Source organism: Callithrix jacchus, chromosome 13 (assembly GCF_049354715.1).
Source record: "Callithrix jacchus isolate 240 chromosome 13, calJac240_pri, whole genome shotgun sequence".
Lineage (NCBI taxonomy): Eukaryota > Metazoa > Chordata > Mammalia > Primates > Cebidae > Callithrix > Callithrix jacchus.
In genome coordinates this window covers 12,208,083-12,232,142 of record NC_133514.1, presented here as the reverse complement: position 1 = coordinate 12,232,142, position 24,060 = coordinate 12,208,083, and the positions used below count along the sequence as shown (strand labels likewise).

The following is a 24,060-nucleotide window of genomic DNA, read 5'->3' as shown; positions in this document are numbered from 1 at the left end:
GACTGTGGCAGGAAACTTGGTGATACAGTTCTGTGCTGTGACTTTGGAAGTTGCTTCTGGTAGCTTAATGATATGGTTCAGCTGTGTCCCCACCCAAATCTCATGTTGAGTTGTAGTTCCCATAATCCCCACGTGTCATGGGAGAGACCTGGGGGGAGGTAATTTAATCATGGGGGCTGTTACCTGCATGTTGTTCTTATGAGAATAAGTTCTCACAAGAGCTGATGGTTTTATAAGGGGCTTCCCCCTAGCTTCACTTGTGCTTCTCCTTCCTGCCGTCATGTGAAGAAGGATGTGTTTCCTTCACCTTCCAACATGTTTGTAAGTTTCTTGAGGCTTCCCAGCCCTGCCGAACTGTGAGTCAATTAAACCTCTTTCCTTTATAAATTACTCAGTCTCAGGTTTGTTTTAATAAGCAGTGTGAGAACAGACTAATATCCTCATTGTAGAGTCTGTCTTTGATACCATGAGCCATGCATGTGATTGATTCCTTGTTGTAAATCCCTTTCTGTTAAAACTAGGGAAAGTAGATTGCTTTTTATGAATTATCCTGATGAATACACAATTATAGGGGCAGGTGCCATCAGTGCCTACATTTTAGGGAAGCCAGAGTATTCATGTATCCATTAGCCTTCTTATTAGTGTGTCCATGTGGAAGAGTTATAAGAAGTACAAAGACCACCTCTCTTTTCATATAGTACAATCTGCCTTATGCTTTTGGAGGTACAGCAATGAGAAAGACCAGTTTGCTTAAAGTCTAGAACTGGAGAGATAGCAAGAAAGCTAGCAGCTAGGATGCAGCCCCAGCATGACTGCAACAGAAAATGGCAGTCAGCCACAGTGGGCTGCAGGAGGGTGGTTTGGACTGAACGTTCCCTCCCAAATTCACATGTTGAAGCCCTAATTTCCAATGTGGTGGTGTTTGAAGATGGGGCCTCTGGGAGGTAATCGGGTGTGAAGGAGGTCATAAGGTAGAACCTCCACGATGGGACTGATGTCCTTATAAAGAGATGACCTAACCAGAACTCACTTGTTGCCTCTGCTCTGTGAGGATACAGAGAGAAGATGACTGTCTACAAGCCAGGAAGCAACCCTCACCAGGCATCAGATCTGCTGGCACTTCCCAGCCTCCAGAATTGGGAGAAGCAAATGTTTCTCCAAGTATTAGGAAAATATAGATAGAAAACAGACAATTAAATATATATTACATAGGCTCAATTCACTGACAGTTTAATGTACTTTTTAATGTACTTTTGCCTCCATTTTTCAAGGAGTTTGTAAGGACCTTGTGGGCAAAGGGTCTACCATGTTGTGAACGCAATCATGCCCAGCATTAGATGCACAGTAAATAACAGATCCATATTTGTTCACGTATTACTTGAGGTTGACTGCATTTGCGTGGCAAGATAGAGGGATATGAAAATTAGGCTTTGCTTACATAATTCCAAATGCTGTGGACAATTGGCCTCTCACTGGGTTAGAAGTCATGTCTCTAAGATTCCTTCCAGCACCAAGATCTATGATTTTTTTTCTCATGAAGCACCATGGTTTTAAAAATCAAATGGTACAAATATAAGCTGAACATATACATTTATTTCACCATGACTTGGTTAAGGAACAACATAAAAAAGAGAAGAAATGTTATGAAAGTCTTCTAAGCACCATGCCAAATGGACGACTCTAAGATGTTCTATTATTCCATACTTTCCCCTTTAAAATGCATTTTCCCCTATAAACCTGCATAAATTTTGCTTCATAGCCATTTGCTTTGTATACGTATATATCCTTAAAACCTTATTGCTTTAACACAAAATGGTTTGTTTTTTCTGATTACAACCAAGCAAAATTATGTGTGCACACGGACAAGGGCCAGAAGAGAAAAAGCGGAAAGGAAGTCAGTCATTGGGTGAAGTTTGTGAGGCTAAGGGCAATTCTCTTCTCCTTTAGGTGTTTCTTCCATGTGATTATCTAACATTGAAACAAGACTATACCATACTATTGATTAGGTCTGAAAGAATAATAAAATGTTTCTCCAACAGAAAAGAGTTTAAAGCACGACAGTATGACCCAGAGGACCCTGACCCACATGTCAAGATGCTGCCGGCCTCAATGGCGCCAGCTGGGAGGTGTCCTGGCACGCCTCTGCACACCCAGAAGACACGGGAAGGATTTGCCAGTCCACATGTCTCAGTCTCCCAGATCCAGGGTCCTAGCATCAGAAGGGCCTCAGAATCCCCCAGCACTGGCCATAGTCAGAGAAAGCCCTGGGCAGGGAGGCCCCTGGGGAGACCCAGGAGTCAGTCACTGTCATTCAAGAAACCTTTGTATCCCTGTTTGTGCTTCTCATTTGACTGCAGTTCTGACCCTATCATTTTGCTATCATCTTTCTTCCTCCTCCCCAAAGACTCAACGCAAGGAGCCAGGGACTGCGAGCCTGGAGAAACTCAGCTTCCAGTCTTGGCTCTGCCACTCACCCTCAGAGTGTCCTCTGAGAAAACCACAGAAGCTCCCAGGGACCCAATTTCTCATATGTAAAAATGGGGGTGTTACACCAGATAATCCCTAAAACCTTGTCATTTCTGGTATTCCAGGACTCTATGATTCTAAAAATGGAAGAAGACAGCCATGCCTTTTGTTCAACCAGCAGAATTTCAGGGCTCAATCCAAGAATACTCTTGGAGTGGTGGCCAGAGAGGTCTCAAACCCAGAAACTCAACTGAGGCACACAATCTGGTCTCTAAATCATCAATCTCCTTACTTTTTTTCCCTTTTTTTTTTGAGACAGGGTCACACTCCGATGCCCAAAGCTGGAGTACAGTGGCTTGATCACGGCTTACTGTAGCCTCAGCCTCCTGGGCTCAGGTGATTCTTTCACGTCAACCTCTGAGTAGCTGGGACTACAGGCACGTGCCACCATGCCTGACTAATTTTATGTTTCTTGTAGAAACAGGGTTTTGTCATGTTGCTTAGGCTGGTCTTAAACTCCTGGGCTCAAGCCATCCTCCCACCTCAGCCTCCTCCTTACTTTACACATTTTTTTACGCCTGTAATCACAGCACTTTGGGAGGCCAAGGTGGGTGGATCACTTGATGTCAAGAGTTTGAGACCAGCCTGGCCAACATGGTGAAACCCCATCTCTACTAAACACACACACACACACACACACACACACACACACACACACAGAGCCAGGCATGGTGGGTGCCTGTAATCCCAGCTACCCAGGAGGCTGAGGCAGGAGAATTACCTGAGCCCAGGAAGCGGAGGTTGCAGTGAGCTGAGATTGCACCACTGAACTTCAGCCTGTGCAGCAAAGAGGGATTCTGTCTCAAAAAAAATTATTCTTGATTTTTATTCTTGTTCAGAAACAGGGTCTTAGTTTGTCATCCAGGCTAGAATGCAGTGGTGAAATTATAGCTCACTGCAGCCTCTAATTTCTGGCCTCAATTGAGCCTCCTTTCTCAGCCTTCAGGGTAGCTGGAACTACAGGGATGTGCCACCATGCCCAGCTAATAAAAAAATTCGTTTTAAAGACAGGGTCTCCACTATGCTGCTCAGGCTGCTCTCAAACTTCTGGGCTCAAGCAATCCTTCCACCTTGGCCTCCCAAGGCATTGCGGTTACAGGCACAAGTCACTGTACCTGGACTTCTTTACAGAATTGCTAGATAAACTTGGACTTATCAATTAGATGATAATTCTACTGTGAACTCACATAGCTAGGAACTTTGAACTTCTTATGTAAACATATACACAAGGCATCTGACGATGCAAGTTTATAAAGATGGAAAGGCAAAGACCTTAACGGGAGGTGAGGTGGGAGGGTAAAGGGGAGGGATAGTTGGCATGTATTGGGCATTTTTAACGGCAAGTTCTAGAAACCGAACTCAAAAGCAGACTTTATTGGCTTACGTAGTGAAAAATTCACTTCCATATCCAGCTCTAATAATATTGCTGGATCTGAATTGTCCTCTTTTCTCAGTCTCCTAATCCGGGTTCCTCTGTAACCCTCACTCTTGGGCAGTCCTTCAATCAAAGCAACCTCACTCCCCAGAGATAACGATGTTTTCACCAAGCATCTCTACTTTGGTTCCTTTGGTTAGTCACTTTTATAGTCTCTAAAATAAATGACTGTATAAACAAGCTTCTATCCCTGCTTCAGTATCAGTTTCTTTCCATGATGGAGGAAGACTGGATCATTCATACAGAGTTCTATCACAGTGCTTGGTTTCTTCTTCCCTCGGACACTTGTGCAGCATCCTTACACTTCATGTCTTATGTTGTCCACCATATCCTGACTTCACTCTGAAGGCAAGGAAACTTCTGCTCACATCCTTCCTTCCACCTCGCCCCACTTCCTGCCACTTCAAGGTTAGTAGCTGCTTTATTGCATTCTGTAACCATCATAGATTTGCCTGGGATCTCTCTATATGTTGATTTTATAAGTAATAAGCAAGCATTAGGCCAGGCATGGTGGCTCACATCTGTAATCCCAGCACTTTGGGAGACCAAGGCAGGTGGATCACCTGAAGTCAGGAGTTTGAGACCAGTCTGACCAATATGGTGAAACCCTGTCTCTACTAAAAATCCCAATGTTAGCTAGGCATGGTGGCATGTGCCTGTAGTCCCAGCTACTCTGGAGGCGAGAATTGCTTGAACCTGGGAGACGGAGGCTGCAGTGAGCCGAGATTGTGCCACTGCACTCCAGCCTGGGTGACAGAGTGACTCCATCTCAAAAAAAAAAAAAAAAAAAAAAAAAAGAAGTGTTATTTATATTACTATAAGCATGTAAATGTTGTTTACTGATGTGCACATTACTACACTAGGGTTTATTCTCTGTGGTTCTAATGTTATCACTACTTTGCCTTTCAACGTAAATTGTGCCAAACATTTAGTTCATATATATATATTTTTAATATGCCAGTACTTGACTTTATAAAAGCCTCAAATTTTCTAACTTTTAATCATACTTTTCTTATTGCTGTTAATTCTCAGAACCCTCTGTCTTTCTGTTCTAATCTAGATCTCTACTCACTGCTCTCCAGGGTTGGATTTGGTTGGTCTCCTGAATCCATTACTTTATTTTTTATTTTTTTGAGACGGAGTTTCGCTCTTGTTACCCAGGCTGGAGTGCAATGGCGCAATCTCGGCTCACCGCAACCTCCGCCTCCTGGGTTCAGGCAATTCTGCTGCCTCAGCCTCCTGAGTAGCTGGGATTACGGGCACGTGCCACCATGCCCAGCTAATTTTTTGTAGTTTTAGTAGAGATGGGGTTTCCTTATGTTGACCAGGATGGTCTCAATCTCTTGACCTTGTGATCCACCTGCCTCGGCCTTCCAAAGTGCTGGGATTACAGGCATGAGCCACCGCACCTGGCCCTCCATGACTTATTTCTTGTTTTATACTCTTATTTTATCCTGGCTCTAACTTCAAGTAGCTCCCTAAAAAAGGGATTATGAGAGGTAAACTTTGGACTCCTTGCCTACTTTGAAGGATCTATTTTACCTTCATCCTGGATATAGAATTCTAAGTTGGAAATAATTTTCCTTTAGAGCTTGCTCCCTTGCATCTCCATTTTTCACTGATGCCAAGCTTACTTCTGTTCTCTTTTAGGAAGAAACCTGCTTTTCTTTTTTTTTTCTTTCCTTTTTTTCTGCATACATTTACTATCTCTTTATCCTTGGTATTCTGAAATTTCCCAATGCCATGTCTAGGTAGGAGTGTTTTTTCATCCTTTGTGCCTTTACTTAGAGGAATCTGTTAAGTCTTTTTTTATTCTTTGAGCCTTTACTTAGAGGAATCTCTGTTTAATCTAATAACTTGTGTCCTTCTTCAACTTTGGTATATTCTCTTATATTATTTCCTTGTTAGTTTCTTACTCTTTGCATCTCTTTCCAAAATCCTTGTTAATCTGATGTTGGACTTCATGGATTGATCCCTTGCTCTTAAAATTTCTCTCATATTTTTAAAATCTTTTTTTTTAATACACTAAGAGACATTTTCAAATTTATCTTTCAATCCTTCCATTGCATTCTTTAAATTTCTGGAATTATATAGCCACATTTTTGAATTCTAAGAGCTGTTTCTTATTCCTGTATGGCTCATTTATTCATGGAATATAATTCTTGGTTTTACAGATTTTGTTTTGCTTGTGTTTTCAGTAATCTGTATTCTGAATTGTCTCTTTTTTGGGGGGAGGGATTACTACTTGATGTTTAAATTTTACATTGCAATATTAGGTACATTGTTCATGCTTAAAACCAAAGCAATAAAGAGGCTAAATTGAGAACTCTATGTCTAAAACCTGGATTGTTGACTGTCAGTCTTCTTAATGGGACAGGTGGGGAGCAGGCTGTTATGCTGGGGCACCTCTACATGAAATTGGATGGGAGCCTTGACTCTGGTGATACTCATTATTAGGTCCTCTACTTTTCCCCAGATGGCTTTTAAAGTTGAGAATAACTTTTTTTTTTAATTCTTCACTTTCTGTGTTTTTTAAAAAAAATTAAGAACATCTCCCTCCATTATGATGGGTACTATAAAGAAATAGGATGTAGAGAAACTGGGATGCCTGTGGACTCCTGGTGGAAATATAAAATGGTGCAGCTGCCATGAAAACCAGCATGGCAGCTCCTCAAAAAGTTAAACATACAATTACCATATGATCCACATGCCATTCCACCACTGGGTATATACCCAAAATAATTGAAAGCGGGGTCTTGAAGAGACGGTTGGATACCCATGTTAATAACAGCATTGCTCACAATAGTTAAAATGTCAAAGCAACCCAACTGTCCATTGATCGACGAATGAATAAGCAAAGTGTGATCTCTACGATATTATTATTCAGCTTACAAAGGAATACACTTTGTAATATTATTATTATTCAATAAAATACTCTTCAGCTTACAAAGGAATACGCTTCGTAATATTATTATTATTCAATAAAATACTCTTCAGCCTTACAAAGGAATACGCTTCTGTAATAGGTCACAACATGGATGAACCTTAACAACATGATGCTCAGTGAAAGGAGCCAGTTACAAAAAGACAAATACTGTATGATTCCACTTAGTGAGATATTTAGAGAGGTCAGAATCACAGAGGCAGAAAGTAGTATGCCAGGGGCTGGAAGAAGTGGGGAATAGGAAGTTATAGTTTAATGGATATGGAGTTTTGGTTTACAAGACTAAAAGAGTTAAGGAAATGGATGGTGGTGACAGTTGCAACAACATGAATGTGTTATCTGGATGTGGTGGCATGCATTTGTAGTCCAGGTACTTGGGAGGCTGAGATGGGAGGATCACTTGAGTCCAGGAGTTTGAGGCTGCAGTGAGCTATAATTCTGCCACTGCACTTCAGCCTTGGTGACAGAGAGACCCCATCTCATTTGATCTCGGGTCTGTGGGGGGAATCAGCAATCCCATTATGGGGTATATATCCAAATGATTATAAATTGTTCTATTATAAAGACACATGCACACAAATGTTCATTGCAGCACTGTTTACAATAGCAAAAACTTGGAACCAATTCAAATGCCCATTGATGATAGACTGGACAGGGAAAACGTGGCACATATACACCATGGAATACTATGTAGCCATCAAAAATGATGAGTTCTTGTCCTTTGTAGGGGCATGGATGAACCTGGGAACCATCATTCTTAGCAAACTGACACAAGAACAGAAAATCAAATATCTCATGTTCTCACTCATAGGCGGGTGTTGAACAATGAGAACACATGGACACAGGGAGGGGAGCATCACACACTCGGGGCTGTGGGGGGAAACCAGGGGAGGGACAGTAGGGGTGGGAAGTTGGGGAGAGATAACATGGGGAGAAATGCCAGATATTGGTGATGTGGAGGAAGGCAGAAAACCACATTGCCATGTATGTACCTATGCAACAATCTTGCATGTTCTTCACATGTACCCCAGAACCTAAATGCAATAAAAATATACATATAAATAATAAAAAATAACATACAAAAAGAAACCCCTGCAAAATACCATTATGAATATATCTAAAAACACTGAACTGGGGTCAGACACAGTAACTCATGCCTGTAATCTCAGCACTTTGGGAGGCTGAGGAGGGGAGATTGCCTGAGGCCAGGAGTTTGAGACCAGCTTGGGCAACATAGCGAGATCCCATCTCTTAAAAAAAAATTAGGTGTGGTGATGCACACGTGGAGTCCCAGCTACTTGGGATGCTGAGGTGGGAGGGTTGCTTTAGCTGGGAGGTGGAGGCTACAATGAGCTATGACTGTGCCACTGCACTGGGAGACAGAGTAAGGCCCTGTTCAGAAACAACAATGGAAAACCCCAAAACAGTGAACTATACAACTGAACTGTTACAGTAATTGTACAACTATACAACTACAAGTCTAAAAATGGTTAAGAGGCCCGAGTCGGCGGGAAGATGGCGGCACCGCTCATCCCCTCTCTCAGCAGATTCCCACTGGAAATTCGGTGTATGAATCTTATTACAAGCAGGTTGATCCGGCATAGACAGGGAGGGTGGAGGCGAGGGAAGCTCCGTTTTCTCTAAAGAAGTCTGGCCTCTCGGACATTACCCTTGGGAAGATATGGGACTTGGCCGACCCAGAAAGTAAAGGGTTCTTGGATAAGCAGGGTTTCACTGAGACTGGTGGCCTGTGCACAGAGTGGCCACGGAGTTACCGTGCGCAATCTGAATTTGAGCTTGCCGCTGTCCAAATTCCATGACACCAGCAGCTCTCTGACGGTCATGCCGCCCTCTGCAGAGGCCCTCTGCAGAGACCTTCTGGGCTGTGAGGGTGGAAGAAAAGGCCAAATTTGATGGATATTTGAAAGCCTCTTGCCCATCAACAGTTTGCTCTTTGGAGACAAACTCAAGCCGGTCCTCATGAACTCAAAGCTGCCTCCTGATGTCCTGTGCCAGGTCTGGGACCTCAGTAACATCGATCAGCATGGGCACTTGGACCGAAAAGAGTTTGCTGCGGCCATGCACTTGGTGTACCAAGCCCTTGAGAAGGAGCCCATGCCCTCTGCCCTGCCCCCGTCCCTCATCCCACCCTCCAAGAGAAACAAGACTGCGTTCCCTGGTGCCGTCCCCGACCTGTCTGCCAGCCCCCCACCAAAAGACAGCCTGCATGCCACACCATCCCATGGCAGCATCAACAGCCTCAGCAGCACAGGGAGACTGTCCCCAAACACAGCCTCAAGCAAACACAGCCAACAGTGAACTGGGTGGTGCTGGTGGCAGACAAGATACAATTTGACAAGATATTCCTGAAGACCGACCTGGATCTGGATGGCTGTGTGAGTGGCCAGGAGGTGAAGGAGATTTTCATGCATTTTGGCCTCACCCAGAACCTTCTAGCACACATATGGGCCCTAGCCAATACGAGGTAAGTGAAGAAGCTAAGCAAAGACCAATTTGCTTAGCTGTGCATTTCATTCAGCAGAAAAGCAGTAAAGGCATCGACCCCCCTCCAGTCCTCTCACTGGACATGGTTCCACCCTCGGAGAGAGGCACTCCTGACTCAGACAGTTCGGGCTCTCTTGGCTCCAGGGAGTTTACTGGTGTGAAGGAGCTTGAAGACATCAGTCAAGAGATCACCCAGTTGCAAAGAGAGAAATGTTCACTGGAACAAGACATTAGAGAAAAGGACGAGGCAATCAGACAGAAAACCAGCAAGGTACAGGAATTACAAAATGATTTAGACTGGGAAACAAGCAGTTTGCAAAAGCTCGAGGCTCAGAAACAAGACGCTCAAGACTGCCTGGACGAGATGGACTAGCAGAAGGCCGAGCTCTGAGACATGCTGAGCGATGTCTGGCAGGAGAGCCAGGATGAGACTCAGATGATCTCATCACTGAAAACGCAAATCCAGCCTCAGGAATCTGACTTAAAGTCCCAGGAAGACAATCTGAACCGAGCCAAGTCGGAGCTGAAATGATTGCAGCACGAGGAAACCCAGCTGGAGCAGAGCACGCAGGCTGAGTGAGTCCAGCTGGAAACCATCATCGAGTCCCTGAAGTCAACGCAAGACGAAATCAACCAGGCAAGGAGCAAACTTTCCCAACTGCACGAAAGCTGCCAGGAGGCCCACTGGAGCTGGAGCAGTATGACCAGTGCTTGACGGCGCCCACAATGCCAGCCTGACCGACCTGGCTGACCTGAACGAAGGCCTCCCCCGGCAAGAGGGGAAGTTTTGGAACCACGGAGGATCCTCTTGAAAATAAAGCCTTGTTATTTAGTAACAACACTCAAGAGTTGCATCCAGATTCTTTCCAGACAGAAGACCCCTTCAAATCTGACCCATTTAAAGGAGCTGACCCCTCCACAGGTGACCCATTTCAGAATGACCCCTTTGCAGAACAGCAGCAGCTCCAACAGATTCATTTGGAGGCTCTTTCAAAGACAGCAATCCATTCCGAGGCTCCGCCACCAATGGCTGCTTCAGGAAACAAAGAATGACCCATATACACCAGACCCATTCACTAAAAATCCTTCCTTACCTTTGAAGTTTGTCAATGAGGAGCAGCAGCTGGCATGAACCAAGCGGGAGAGCGAGGAGGTGGAACAGGAGAGGCTGGCATAGTTGCAACAGCAGGAGTAGGAGGACCTGAAACTGGTCCTCCGCCTAGGCGTGGGTGTGCACAGGCAGGACAGGGCACGGGCGGATTCCAGAGAGGGGGCAGCACAGATGTCCATATACACACACACAGGCCATAGCCAGTGTCCGCCAAGGACCAGGCCTCAGGGGCTCATTAAGGGTGAGCACACTCAGCTGCAAGGCCTGGAAAGGTCACATCTCCTGGGGAAGCCGTACAAAGGCCTTGGCCACCACGTCTGCAGGTGCCTCTCTCTACCGTGCCATCCATGGCTGACTGCGTCCAGCTCTTCCTCTGGGAACGAACACACGGTGGTCAGCTGAGGAGAGGAAGCACCCAGGGCCTCCCCGAGGCCTCCCTGCTCATAGCTGCAGACATCCCCGCCCTTCCACGCATCAATCAGGTGCTCCCCCAGTGGTGTATGCATTCATTGTATAAAATGAAGTTTGAATGAATAATATAAAATATTTTAATACAAAAAAGAGTTAAGAATATAAATTTTATATTATGTGTATTTTACCACAATAAAAAAGAAGTGAAAGAGAAAGAACTGTCCTCGGTTTTTGACTGGGAGAAGTTTCTGGTTAGGCAGATCTGGCCCTGTGGTAGGAGGAGTTGGGGTTGGGCTGTCTATAAGCTTCATCTGCGGGTCTTCAATTACTCCTCAGCACCAGTGCTCACACCTGTGCCCCGTGTCACCTGCTATCTCAGAGTCTAGAGTTTTCTTCAGGTCCTGCAGCCCCTTTGTTTATATTCCAGGCTGACTTTCCTTCTTTTCCCTTTATTTTTCATCATTCTTCCCTCTGCTTTATGTCTTCCAGAGGTTCATTAAAACTCTTTGCCTACTGTTAGCTCTCCCGCCATTCTCTTGGCTCCTGTGGGTTTGTGCCTTTCACATTCTTTTGCCATCTTTTTCGTGGGATCTCTGGAGGAGGGGTGACACTCAGGAGTGCTTGGTGCCTCCCCCTGTATTGTCCAACCAGCAGAGTTGTTCATTTTGTGTAGAGGGAATGAGTCTCTAGATTTTCTATTGATTATGGATGTAGAGAGACTTTGAGTTTACTTTAAACTGCTCTAGTTTAGGGTTGAAAGGGATCTTAAACTTTAATAAATAAATCCCCATTCAGGGCTGGATGGAAACGTGCACTTGAATAAATACATCCCATGTCTTTCTTACATCAGTCACGGTTCAATCAGAGAAGCATGGTCACTAGGTATGCACTTGTTTATTATTTATTACAGGGATTTGACCTTACTCAGTTGTGGGGGTGATTGGAAAAGTCTCTCTATGGCTGTTTTCTTAGTGCTTGATCCTGGGGTTTGAATGCTGCAGGGTGGACAAGAAAGATATATGTAAAGCAGGGGAGAGTCAACACAAGATGGAACCGGAGGCACGACTTGGAGTCCTTAAGGATGGATTGAGCCTGTCTGTTCTTGTTGCTCTTGGCCTTGATGTTGTGGGTGTCTTGTGGGAGGAGCTGGCACCCTTGATCACAGAGGTAAACACACACTTGGGTCAGGACCTGTAGAAGCTGAATGGGGATGTGAGAGAAGGGGGAGCAGCTTGAGGACTGATTGCTGTCTCATGGCGTCCAACTGAGCCAGCAGGTGAGTGAGAATGTGTAGAAGCTGCTTAGGCCCCTGCACCTGCCCGCTGAGCACGAGAACCACATGGCTGCAGCTTTACCTCCACCCTTCCAATCTCCAAGACCTGTCCCAGCTGGGAATTTACAAGAAAAGGAATTTTAGGAACCAGTTCCCTCTTGTCAAATTGACACATTACAAAGCCACCACACTTTTGGAATAGAAAAATTAGGCTCAGAGACAAGACATGAATTATACAAAGCTTTATAATTCTTTTAAACTTGAACTACAAACCAGGACTTTTGATTTCCAATTCAAATACCTTTAAAAAATGTCTCCACCTTACTATAGACATAACACATTCTTATTAGAGATAATTTGAATAACATAAGAAACTTAAGGTAAGATAAAATATCACCCATAGTTTCATCACTTAAACTCAAATCATTGTTAATGTTGGTGTATTCCCTTTCATTTTTTCTCTGCCAGCCTACATTTCCATAATTCTATGACACATGCATACATATATATTTTCTTATGCATTAAAATCTTTATTAGCATAATCAATAGAAGTTTATTCAACCATTTGTCTAAAAATAGATGTTAAGGCTACCCCTTTTTTTTGCTAATACAAGTAATGGTGAGTATCCTTGTGCATACATTTTTATTTTCATTTTATCCTTATGATAGAACTTTAAAATTGAAAGCATATACACTGAAATTGCTTTCATCAAAGATTATTTCACTTTACCAGAAGTGTGTGACAATATCTGACTTCCTAAGGCTTGACAGCTCTGTTTATTATCTTTCCAATATCTGTTATCAAATTTTATCATTGTTTCCATTTATATTGCTTCGATTACTTGGAAGGGTGAACATTTCATTTGAGTTTGTTAATCATTTCTGGTTAATTTGGGGGAATTGTTTATCCACTTATCAATGGAGGGTCTTAATTTTCTTTTGGTGTTATCGTTTACTATGTTAGATATATCAATTCCTTGTCATTTTGTTACAGATACTTCCTTTTTCTTGAGCAATTCAGCTTCTGAGTCATAACCATGTGGAATAATGGGCTCCTGGGAACAGAAGCAACAGCTGCGTGGAGGGTGAGGACAAGCTGACATTTAGAAATATCTGGTCAAGAGTTCCAATTGGCGTTTGTTTGGTGGGGGCGCTGGTGTGAAGTCTGGCTGAGTCATGAGGCTGAACAGATAGTCCAAGAGCGGTTGAGCAAGGCCAGGTGGGAAGGGCACATGCCCTGGGGCTCCCCAAGAATTGGGGAAAGTAGCTGGTGAAGTGGGTGTGATGGAAACAGTTAGAGAAAATGACATCTTAGAGTTTATAGGCAAGGACTGTCCTTAGACTTTGGGAAAGCTTATTTGAAAAAAAGTTCAGATAACAGATGGATGTAATTCCACCGCCTAGGACCAAGGAACATGCTCAAAAATATAATTCTGACAAATGCATTCAAGAGGATTCTAAAAACTTAAACTTGGAGGAATGCAGCTCAAACGTTTTGCTTTTCAGTGTATGGGAGCTGGGGGAAATATGTTTGGATGTGGTTTTTACTTTTGAATAAACAATAAATTCTCTACATAGCGAATGGGACTCATGTTCTCATCTGCATAGCTCATCTGTGCCACATATCTCAGCTGTGTTGCGAATCTCTAAGTTAGGACACAGTGATTACAGTGGAAGCGTTACCCGCCGCTACCTGAGGAAGGTTGTGTTTGTTTTGGAGGGGGCTGTTAAGGAGGGAGGTTCTGATCAGATTTGGACTGTGAGGGAAGTAAACAGGACAGAAAGGAGATGAAAGGAGATTTTAGTAAGTGTTACTGTTTATTATGCAAATGTCTAATGTTCCAAGAAACACAAGTAGGAACAGTATCTCCTCTTATTTTCTATTGCTGATTAAGGTGTACAGTAAAGCATATTCCAAAAGTCTTATGAGATCTGGTAAGTAGGATTAGAAAACAAAACTATTTGTTTTTTCTTAAGATAAAAATCATGGCTTTTTCTTTTTTCTGAGACAGAGTCTTGCTCTGTCACCCAGGTTGGAGGGTACTGGCTTGATCATAACTCACTACAGCCTCCAACTCCTGGCTTCAAGCAATCCTCTTATCTCAGCCTCCCAAAGTGCTAGAATTACAGGCATGAGCCCCCATGCCAGGCCCCGAAAGCATGGATATTAATCTGAATTCAACGTTCGATCTTGGTGTGTAGAAAACTCAGATTGGATGGTATATATTATTGTATTCTCACACGTCTTTGTGTGTTCATTTATTCGTGTCTATTTCATTCCAACAAGGGTGTGAGCTTTCCCGTGTTTGTCCTGCTGCTTCCTTCCCCTTCTCTTCTCCATCGGGAGAGCTTTTACACATACTCCAAAACCCAATTAAATTCTCAGCCACTCTGTGAAACCTTCCCCAGCTCACCCAGGTGGGATGAATTTCGCCCTTCCTAATGCTTCTATGGCTATCCCATTTAGACTGTTAACATTATACTAGATGATAAGCTCCCTGAGGCCTCATTTCTCTGTATGTCTTCAGCATCAGCCCAAGCCCACCATGTCTACAGCATGAAGCACAGGAAGCCCTCTGTGCTCCTCCTTCCTGTTTCCCTCTCTCTGTCTTTCTGGATTCGCTTTGCTAAACCGCCCCCCCCCACCCCTCCAGGACCCCCAGGGGCTTGGGCTCCTTCCTCAGCCTATCTCCAGTGCGCATGCAATTAGCCTTGGCTGGATGGATCCGTTGAATTCTGGGCAAAGTGTGGGAGAGTTGAGAGGGCCTTGATCCGAGTCGGCTGCTATCCATCATCAGCCTGACTGTCTCTCTGTGTCTGGCTAGCTCCGGTGCCTCACTCTCAATCGCTCCCTGACTCAGGAATGGAAGAGATGCATTATCTATTGCTCCCCTGCCAAACTCCCAACATCTGACATTTGCACAGTGCTGTTCAGTTTACAAAGCACTTCCACATCCATTATTTCAAGGGCTGTAAATAAGGCAACAAAGTGCTGCCGGCGACTAATTTCAGTTGAGGAAGCCACTGACTGCCTTACCAGGAGCTTCGTGTTGGGGGTCCTCGTTCAGCACGGGGATCGGGCTGAGGGTCTCTGAATTCCGCACCTTCCAAGTCATCATAAAGAGAACAGAAGCAGTGGAGGCCATATGCACATTTCCAGCATTTGCTTCATCTACTGTCTGGTGTGCTTTTCTCACCCATGGTGCCTTCCTGCGTCTCCCCCTGCTCTCTGACATCCATGGGTAAGGCGCTGGGGTTTCTAACTCTGACCACAGGAGGCCCTGACTGTGTCAACCTGTTTGGCCATGCTACTGTGATATGACCTGGAGTCCTCCGTGGGTCAAGACCCCATCATCCTCTTCTGTGATCACGACTCCTTTCCTTGGTCCTGCCTCTGTAGACTCAGCTGACACAGATGACAGCTTTGACCTCTAATATTCTCTGATCATTGGACTTCATAACTTTAGAAGCCACTGGGTTTCTTCACTTAGTTACAGCGAAGGCCTCATGATATGAGAGATACTGTCACACGCAGGGCACACTCACAGGGTGACTCTGCAGTCACCATCAGTTTTCCTAGGATGCCGGTTTACCAGGAGACACTTTATGAATGTGGATGGGCTGAAAGGCACTTTGGAACAAACAGCTCCCACAAAAGTGCAAAATTCTAATTGACATTGTTTTTCAAAGTGTTAGAAGATACATTGAATTCCAAGGCAAAGGGAAAAAATTAGAATTGGAAGTAAAGAAAGGGAATTGACGGGCAGAAATGAAACGAGTCAATCTAATTTCAAAGCCCGACCTGAACCAAGGGTAAAACAACACACAGGGTTTGTGAAAAAAGGAAATCTAATATTTATAAGGGGCTCAACATCTAAGGGATAATAAATTGCACTTGAGAGGAAATGCTGCATTAGGTAAATTTTGTCTTCACACTGAACCCTTTAAGATGCCTGTGAAGCTTGTCTTGTATGTCTGTTGTAACCCACGTACCAGTCTGTCCCTGGTAGTAACTGAAGGGTTATTTTGCTGAGAAAAATCTTTTTGACTTACAAGCTGGAAGAAAGAAGAGGGAAGCTCAGAGACTGGAATCTAAATGAGTAATAGAAAAATTTCCAGCGCCACCATGGCAGGGAAAGGATGAACTCAAGTCTGTGATAATTGACACTTCTTACATTCAATTCTGTTCTGTCTTCCCTCTGAACACACGCTTAGCCTGGTTTAACATCATTTAAGTCTGTTTGGAATCACAGTGGAGACAGCAACAAAGTAAATTGAATCAACAATGTACGTTTTTGGGTGAAACTACCAGTGGAGATGGGGCATTGGGTAGTCCTGAGTCACTGTGGCCTGAGCACCCGTGGTTCTCTATAACAGGTGCTGATGGGGTGGGAAGGACGGTATTTCCAGTTGGGAGTGTATAGGTTTGGTTGGGTAGGGTGTGTGATGGTTGATTTCTATGTGTCAAGTTGACCGGGCCAAGGGATGCCCAGATAGCTGGTAACACGTTGTTTCTGGGCATGTCTGTTGAGGGTGCTTCTGAAAGAGATTCTATCATTTTAATCAGAAGATGGAGTAAAGAAGACCCACCCTCATCAATATGGGTGGGCAGCATCCAGTCCATTGTCGGCTGAAATAGAACAAAGAGGCAGAGGAACAAGGAAATCACTTTCTCTTCTGGAGCTTGGACATCCATCTTCTCCTGCCCCAGTCATCAGCACTCCTGGTTTGGGGGTTTTCAGACTCAGACTGAGACTTACACTGTCAGCTTCCTGGTTCTCAGCCTTTGGGCTTGCACTGGAAGGACACCTCTGGCTTTCTTAGGCCTCCAGCTTGCAGATGGCAAATCAGGGACTTTTTGGCCTCCGTGATTGTGTGAGCCAAGCCCTCATAATAAAGTTTTCTATAGATCTATAGATATTGTATTGGTTCTGTTTCTCTGGAGATCCCTGACTAATATGCGGAGTAAGGGACTAAGTGCAGCACACTTGTAGGGAGTTGTGTATGCGTGCACGTGCACGTGTGTGTGATGCAGGGTGATGGCTGGGATCTAACGGGTGGGGGGAGCCATTGAGGTCAGGTGAGATTCCTGCTGGGAGCTTCTGCTGCAGCTTCTACTCCCTTGGTTTGTGATTCAGCTTCTTTAGTTCGTGATTCACCTCATTCATCAAAGATTCAGAAGGGACACGTGTAAGACAATGGCAAATAATCCTAACTATGACTTTAGAATAATCTAGGGAAAAGGTGGCTATTGTCCAGCATTTGTTCAATATCAAAGGTAATATGTTTGATACAAATGCACTTTCACTTTACCTATGAATAATCAGATGACTGTGAGATTCTCATACCTTATAAATCTTTAGTGATAAGCATTCTATTTGCCATTATGGATGTTCAATAAACCTGGATTCAAATGCAGTTTCCACCATTTACCTTAGAAACTCTGAGTTCTTTGAACCTAGTTTCATGATTTCATAAACAGGGAGTAAGTCCACTTTGAAGGCTTGTTTTGAGGATTAAGTGAGAATGCACTGGGTGCTCATTAAATTCCTCTTTCTTCCTGCATCCTGGATACATTTGATTTTAAAGAAGAAAAACGTATTATACTAGATTTTTATTTCAAAAAGTAATTTATCTTTAGACCTTCAATATTTGACCAATGCACTAATTCCCAAATCTTAAAAATAAAAGGGGCCATAAATTTCATATAATTCTTTATGAAACTTTTTATTTGGAAATAACTGAAAATTTGTAGAGAAGCTGAAAGTTTAGGAATACTTTTTCTCCCTCTGTATTTATGTATACATTTATTCATAAAAGTTTTCAATTTGAGAATGAGTAGCATTCAGTGCAGCCCTTACCATTAATATTTCAGTGTTTATTTCCTAAGAATAGGGATATTCTCTAATTTTACCATAATATAGTTATCAAGTTCAGCAAATATCACATTGATAAAATATTTTTAATTGAATTTCCATCCTATTCCAGTTTCATCAGTCAACCCATTAATGTGTTTCACAGAACATTTCTCTTTCTGCCAATACAGGATGCAGTATGGGACTGGGCATTCAGTTGCCAGGGCACCTTTAATCTGGATGAATGGAAACGATATCTTACCATTTTTATAATAATCGATCCATGAGGTACCTGTCCATGTTTGGCTAGTGTACTTATAATTCAATTAAGAGGGCACTGGAATAAACACCTACTATTTACCTGGACATTCAGTTACTTCTGTCTGCAGCAAAATTATGGATTCATCTATCTGGCTTTCTAGTCCACTGTAGTATATACCCTGTGATGGTTAATTTTCTGGGCCATGGGATGCCCAAACATCTGGTTAAAATTCTTTCTGGGTGTGTCTGTGAGGGTGTTTCTGAAACAGGTCAGCCTTTACATTGGTAGACTGAGGAAAGCCATTGGCCCTCCCCAGTGTACATGAACATCATCTGGTCTGTTGAAGACTTGGAACAAAAAAGATGAGGAAGGTTAAGTTCATTCTCTGTCTGACTGCGTGAGCCGGGACACTCATCTCTTCTTGCCTTTGGTGTTCCGAGTTCTTGGGCCTTCAGACTTGGACTGGAGTCTACAGCATTAGGTCGTTGGCTCTCCAGAGGCCTTCGAACTACACCACTGACTTTGCTGGGTTTCCAGCTGCAGATGGCAGATCGTGGAACTTCTTGGCCTCTGTAATCATGTGAGCCAATACCTCATAATATCTTTTTTTCCTCTCTCTCTTTAGATATATGTATCTCCTATTGGTTCTGTTGGTTCTATCTCTCCAGAGAACCCTAATATACACTCTAATTATCTATACATTATTCCTTGTATGGAGTCGGCAACTTGTAGCTGGAAGAACCATAAGCTTGGTGCAGGCAGCTCTGGGTGTGGAATCTCGTTCTACCACTTGTTGACTGCATGGCCTCTAGCAAGTTTAACTTCTTCTAACTTCTTGCAAATAAAGTTATAGCCACTCAACAAATAATTGTGGAATGGATACATACATCCACTTCATAGACTTGTTAGGAGGACTGTGTGCAGTAATTTGCCTAAATGAGCCCACAAAGCTGCTTGGCACATAGCACATTCTCAAAAATGGTTATTCCTTTGTCTTGCTTCTGTCAACCCCTATTGAATCTGATAGGAATGGTATCATGTCCAAGAGGCCAAAGATGAGACCTGGAGCCAGCATGAGACATGAGATTTATTTAGGACTTACACAGAGGCTGTTCAGTGTGGCAGGCTGGACAGGAGAACTGCTACTGCTTATAGAAAGCATACAGTTTATATAGCAATTTTTGTTCAGCACCCCTTACCTAGCAACCTCCATTTAACCCCCCAAAAAGGCCTCCATCCCCTGCATGGACTGAAGGGATGGACTGGGGGTTCCGATGCCCTTCATAGAGATAGTGAATCTCTAGGTTGGCCACTCCAGATTCTTTAACTGGGAACTCAGAACATACACTCTTCTTAGACCACAGGGTCATTCTCCAGGTGTGCTTCAGTTACTGCTGTCAGGTGCCTCTGCCACACACGTTCTTGCTAGAGTCAGGTTGTCTGTCTCCTTGACCCATGTGATCTGGTTTGGCTGTGTCCCCACCCAAATCTCATCTTGAATTGTAGCTCCCATAATTTCCCCATGTTGTGGGAAGGACCCAGTGGGAGATGACTAAATCATGGGGATGGTTTCCCCCATATTGTTCTCGTAGTAGTGAATAAGTCTTACAAGATCTGATGGTTTCATAAGGGGTTTCACCTTTCACTTGCCTCTCATTCTTTCTTGCATGCCACCATGTAAGATGTGCTTTCCGCCTTCCACCATGATGGTGAGGCTCCCCAGCCTTGTAGAACTGTGAGTCCATTAAACCTCTTTTTCTTTCTAAATTACTCAATCTTATGTATGACTTTATCAGCAGCATGAAAACGGACTAATACACTTGGGAATGGCACATTCATTCCCACTCCTCAACTTTGCTCAGAGGCCCCAGTTCAACCTTGTTCTCTCCTTTCTTTGCAGCCTATCCAAAGACCGAATATTTGTTAAGATTCAGCTCCAGTTTTTTGCATCCTTCATAAAGCCCTCATTAATCTCATCACTCTCTCTCCCCTCTATATTGCTACAATGTCATGTATTCATCAAAGGTTTTAGAAATACTTAATGAATGAAATCCTAGAATGAATACTGAATGAATGAATCCTAAAATGCGTGGGCCCCCTTAGGGCCATAGGTGTGGAAAATTTCTCACATAAAGAAGGGAAGAAGCCAGGTGCAGTGGCTCATGCCTGGAATCCCAGTGCTTTGGAAGGCCGAGTTGAGAGGATTGCCTAAATCCAGGCATTCAAGACCAACAGGAGCAACAAATTAGCTGGGCATGGTGGTGCATGCCTATAGTCCTAGCTACTCAGGAGGCTGAGGCAGGAGAATCGCTTGAGCCCAAGAGTTCAAGGCTGCAGTGAGTTATGATTATGATTGCACCACTGCACTTCAGACTGGGAGACAGAGCAAGACCCTGTCTTTAAAAACAAACAAACCAAAAAAAAGAAAAAAGCCAGAGCATTAATAGTTACAAAGTACTGCTCAGTGCGTTGTGCTCTCTCTACACACTAAGTGAATCCCCAGGACAACCTCCATGTCTTCCTAGCTCCATTTTGCACATAAGAAACCTGAGGAACAAGGTCACAGAGCTGGAAAATGCAGAGCTGGATTCTGAACCCAGGGCTGGTTCCATACTTTCTTATACACCAGATTGCCACATACACTGAAATTTATGTTTAAAAATACCAACTTTGATTCATGGAAGACAAGCACATGACACATTTCAGGGAAACTAGAAGGGTAGTGGGGCTGGGTGCATCCAACCTCTTGCTCAACAAAAGCTAACTTCTGTCTCCCTGCACTGGGGTAGCAATCGATGAGCCTGTGGCTGACTCAGTGTGACTCAAAATGACAGTTTTATATCCTTCTGAGGGAAAACTGGTTGGCTTAATAGGTAGTTCAAAAACCTTTTACACACAAAGAGCCCAATAATTTCCCATTTTTAAAGTGTCGGTTGCAGTTATCAGTTAATGACGGGCAATGGCTGCTCAACAAACAGGAGTTTATGATGAGTGCTTCAGTGTGGGAAGTTGGACAGAGTGACCTCTCAAGGCTTTCCCAATGGATTTAATCAGTCTAATCAAACCTTTAGACAGAGTCTGAGCCCAGAGTGGAGAATTTATCTCCTGTTTTGAACTGTTATACACTGTTTTGGACGAATACATCTTATCTCCCCAACTGGTAGATTCTGGAAGGTCAGAGACTGTCAAATACTTTTTGTTAGTCCCTCACAGCACTGAGTACAGAGCCTCTCCTGTAGCACTGGGTACAGAGTTAAGCACATAGTAGGTGCTCAAGGAACACTAATTGGTAAATTCAAAATATCTTAACTCCAGATGCTTATAAAACAAGGACACTTAGGATTGCGCCAGATCAACAGAGGACTTTAAGTGATGATCCTTAAGAGCTCTGATGAAGTGGACAGTGTGGCCTCTTCAGGGGAGCTCCAAAGGCGACCTTTACTACTTTCCAGCTCCAGAAGCCCACTTTATTGTTGTCAAGAACAGACTTAAGTAAACGCATATATTTTTTTTTTCAACTCATTCTGTTTTGGTCTCAACCAGACAATATGTGATAGAGAAATGTGCCTATATTTGTCTGTAACAGAGTTTTTTTTTTTAGTTAAAAACACTAATCAGTTTTAGCAGGTTCTAGAGATGTGTCATCCTGCATCAGAATGTTAATACTGGGCATATGGAAGACGTCTAGGTAAAGAAGACCAAGTGAAACTGGATCATAAAATCATCCTCCCAGAATACCCAGTGAAATTAAGAACATTAAAAAAATGAAAAAACAAACAAAAATAATTTATTACTAGCAGTTATTTATTTTTTGAGACAGTGTCTTACCCTGTCACCCAGGCTGGAGTGCTGTGGTGTGATCTTGGCTCATTGCAACCTCCACCTCCTGGGTCCGAGCGATTTTTCTACCTCAGCCTCCTGAGTAGCTAAGATTTACAGGCGCCTTCCACCGTGCCCGAGACCAGCCTGGGCAACATGGTGAAATCTTATCTCTACTAAAAATACAAAAATTAGCCACGTATGATGGCAGGAGAATCGATAGAACGTGGGAGGTGGAGGCTGCAGTAAGCCAAGATTGCACCACTGCACTCCAGCCTGGGTTACAAAGTGAGGCTGTGTCTCCAGAGAAAAGTAAAAAATAAAAATAAAATCATCAGGAATTGAATGTCGAATTTAGTATGTGAGATGAGGGTTCAATTATATATTTTTCCATACCCAGTTGATTCACCATACTACTGCTATTGTATTTTAAGAATCTGCTAGGTGCGGTGGCTCACGCCTGTAATCCCAGCACTTTGGGAGGCTAAGGTGGGCGCATTGCCTGAGCTCAGGAGTTTGCGACCATCCTGGGAAACATGGTGAAATCCCGTCTCTACTAACACAATACAAAAAATCAGCTGGGTGTGGCAGCATGCGCCTGCAGTACCAGCCACTCGGGAGGCTCAGGCAAGAGAATTGTTTGAACCTGGGAGGTGGAGGTTGCAGTGAGCTGAGATCGTACCACTGCACTCCAGCCTGGGCAACAAAGCGAGATTCTGTCTCAAAAAAAAAAAAAAAAAAGAATCCACATACTCTATGTTGTTTTTTTGCTAATATTTTTTCTATTTCATTTTTAAATTGTCTACACCAATACCAGTGCCACACTGTTGCAATTTCTCTAGCTTTGTCCTTGGTGACAATATTGTTTGGGCTAGCTCAGCATCTTACACATCTTCAAAAGTGTCTCGGTTATTTTTGGGACTCTGCTCTTCCATATAAATTTTAGAATTGGATTATCAAATATATCAAAAAGCACCACTGGGATTCTGATTGGAATTGCATTAAATATATGTGTCAATTAGCAAAAGTGAGTCTCCCTAATCATAAACATGGTATGTCTCTATATTTAGCTGAGCAATTTTCTTTAAATTTTTCTCCATAGTTGTTGCCTGTCTTTTGATGATTTCATACATGCCTTTTTGTCATTGTGAATGGTATTGTTTCTCGAATCATCTTTCTGTTGTTGATACATAAAAATAGGATTGATTTTTACATTCATCTTTTATTCTACCCTCTTATTAATTCTAATAATTTATTCAAATAATCTAACATTGAAGCATTTTGTATATGAATAATCATATCTCTGACTAAACAGAAATTTTCTCTTCGAATCCCATTTTCTCCTTCATTGGCTTATAGTGGCTAGAACTCCTTAGTACAACGTTTGATAGAAGCAAGGATATTGGGCATTTTTAACTTATTCATAAGTTTCAAGAGAAAGTATTTAACATTTCATCATTAGCCATGATGTTTGCTGAAGGACTTTGGTAATGATATCCTTCACCCAGAAAAGTAAGTCTGTTCTGTTCCTGTTCTTCCAAAAGCATTTATCTTTTATGCATTCATGCAACACTCATTTATTGAGTACTTATCTAGTGCATCTGTCTAAGCACCAGGGATTCCTCTCCAAACAAAACAGACAAAAAGTCCTACCCTCACAGAGCTTGCGTAGTGGAGGAAAACACAATAAATAAATACAGTGTACTAGCAGGTGATAAATTGTATGGAGAAAACTGAAGCAAGGAAAGGGGATCGAAGTGCTGGGGCTGGGGGATGCAGTTTCAAATAGGGTGGCAAGGGAAGGTCTTGAGAAGGCAGTATTAGAGCAAATGCTTGAAGAAGCCAGGAAAGCACATACGTGTCAGGAAAGCCAGGAGAGCACATATGTGTCAGACAGAGGGATAGCAGGGGCAGAGATG

The 24,060-nt window shown here is 43.2% G+C and overlaps 1 protein-coding gene and 1 pseudogene across 5 annotated transcripts in view; both read left to right on the top strand.

Moving 5' to 3' along the window:
- Window positions 1-24,060, top strand: part of MSRA (methionine sulfoxide reductase A) — a 509,296-nt gene that overhangs the window by 66,442 nt on the left and 418,794 nt on the right. The window lies entirely within an intron of this gene.
- LOC100399726 (epidermal growth factor receptor substrate 15-like 1 pseudogene) lies at window positions 8,421-12,758 on the top strand (annotated as a pseudogene).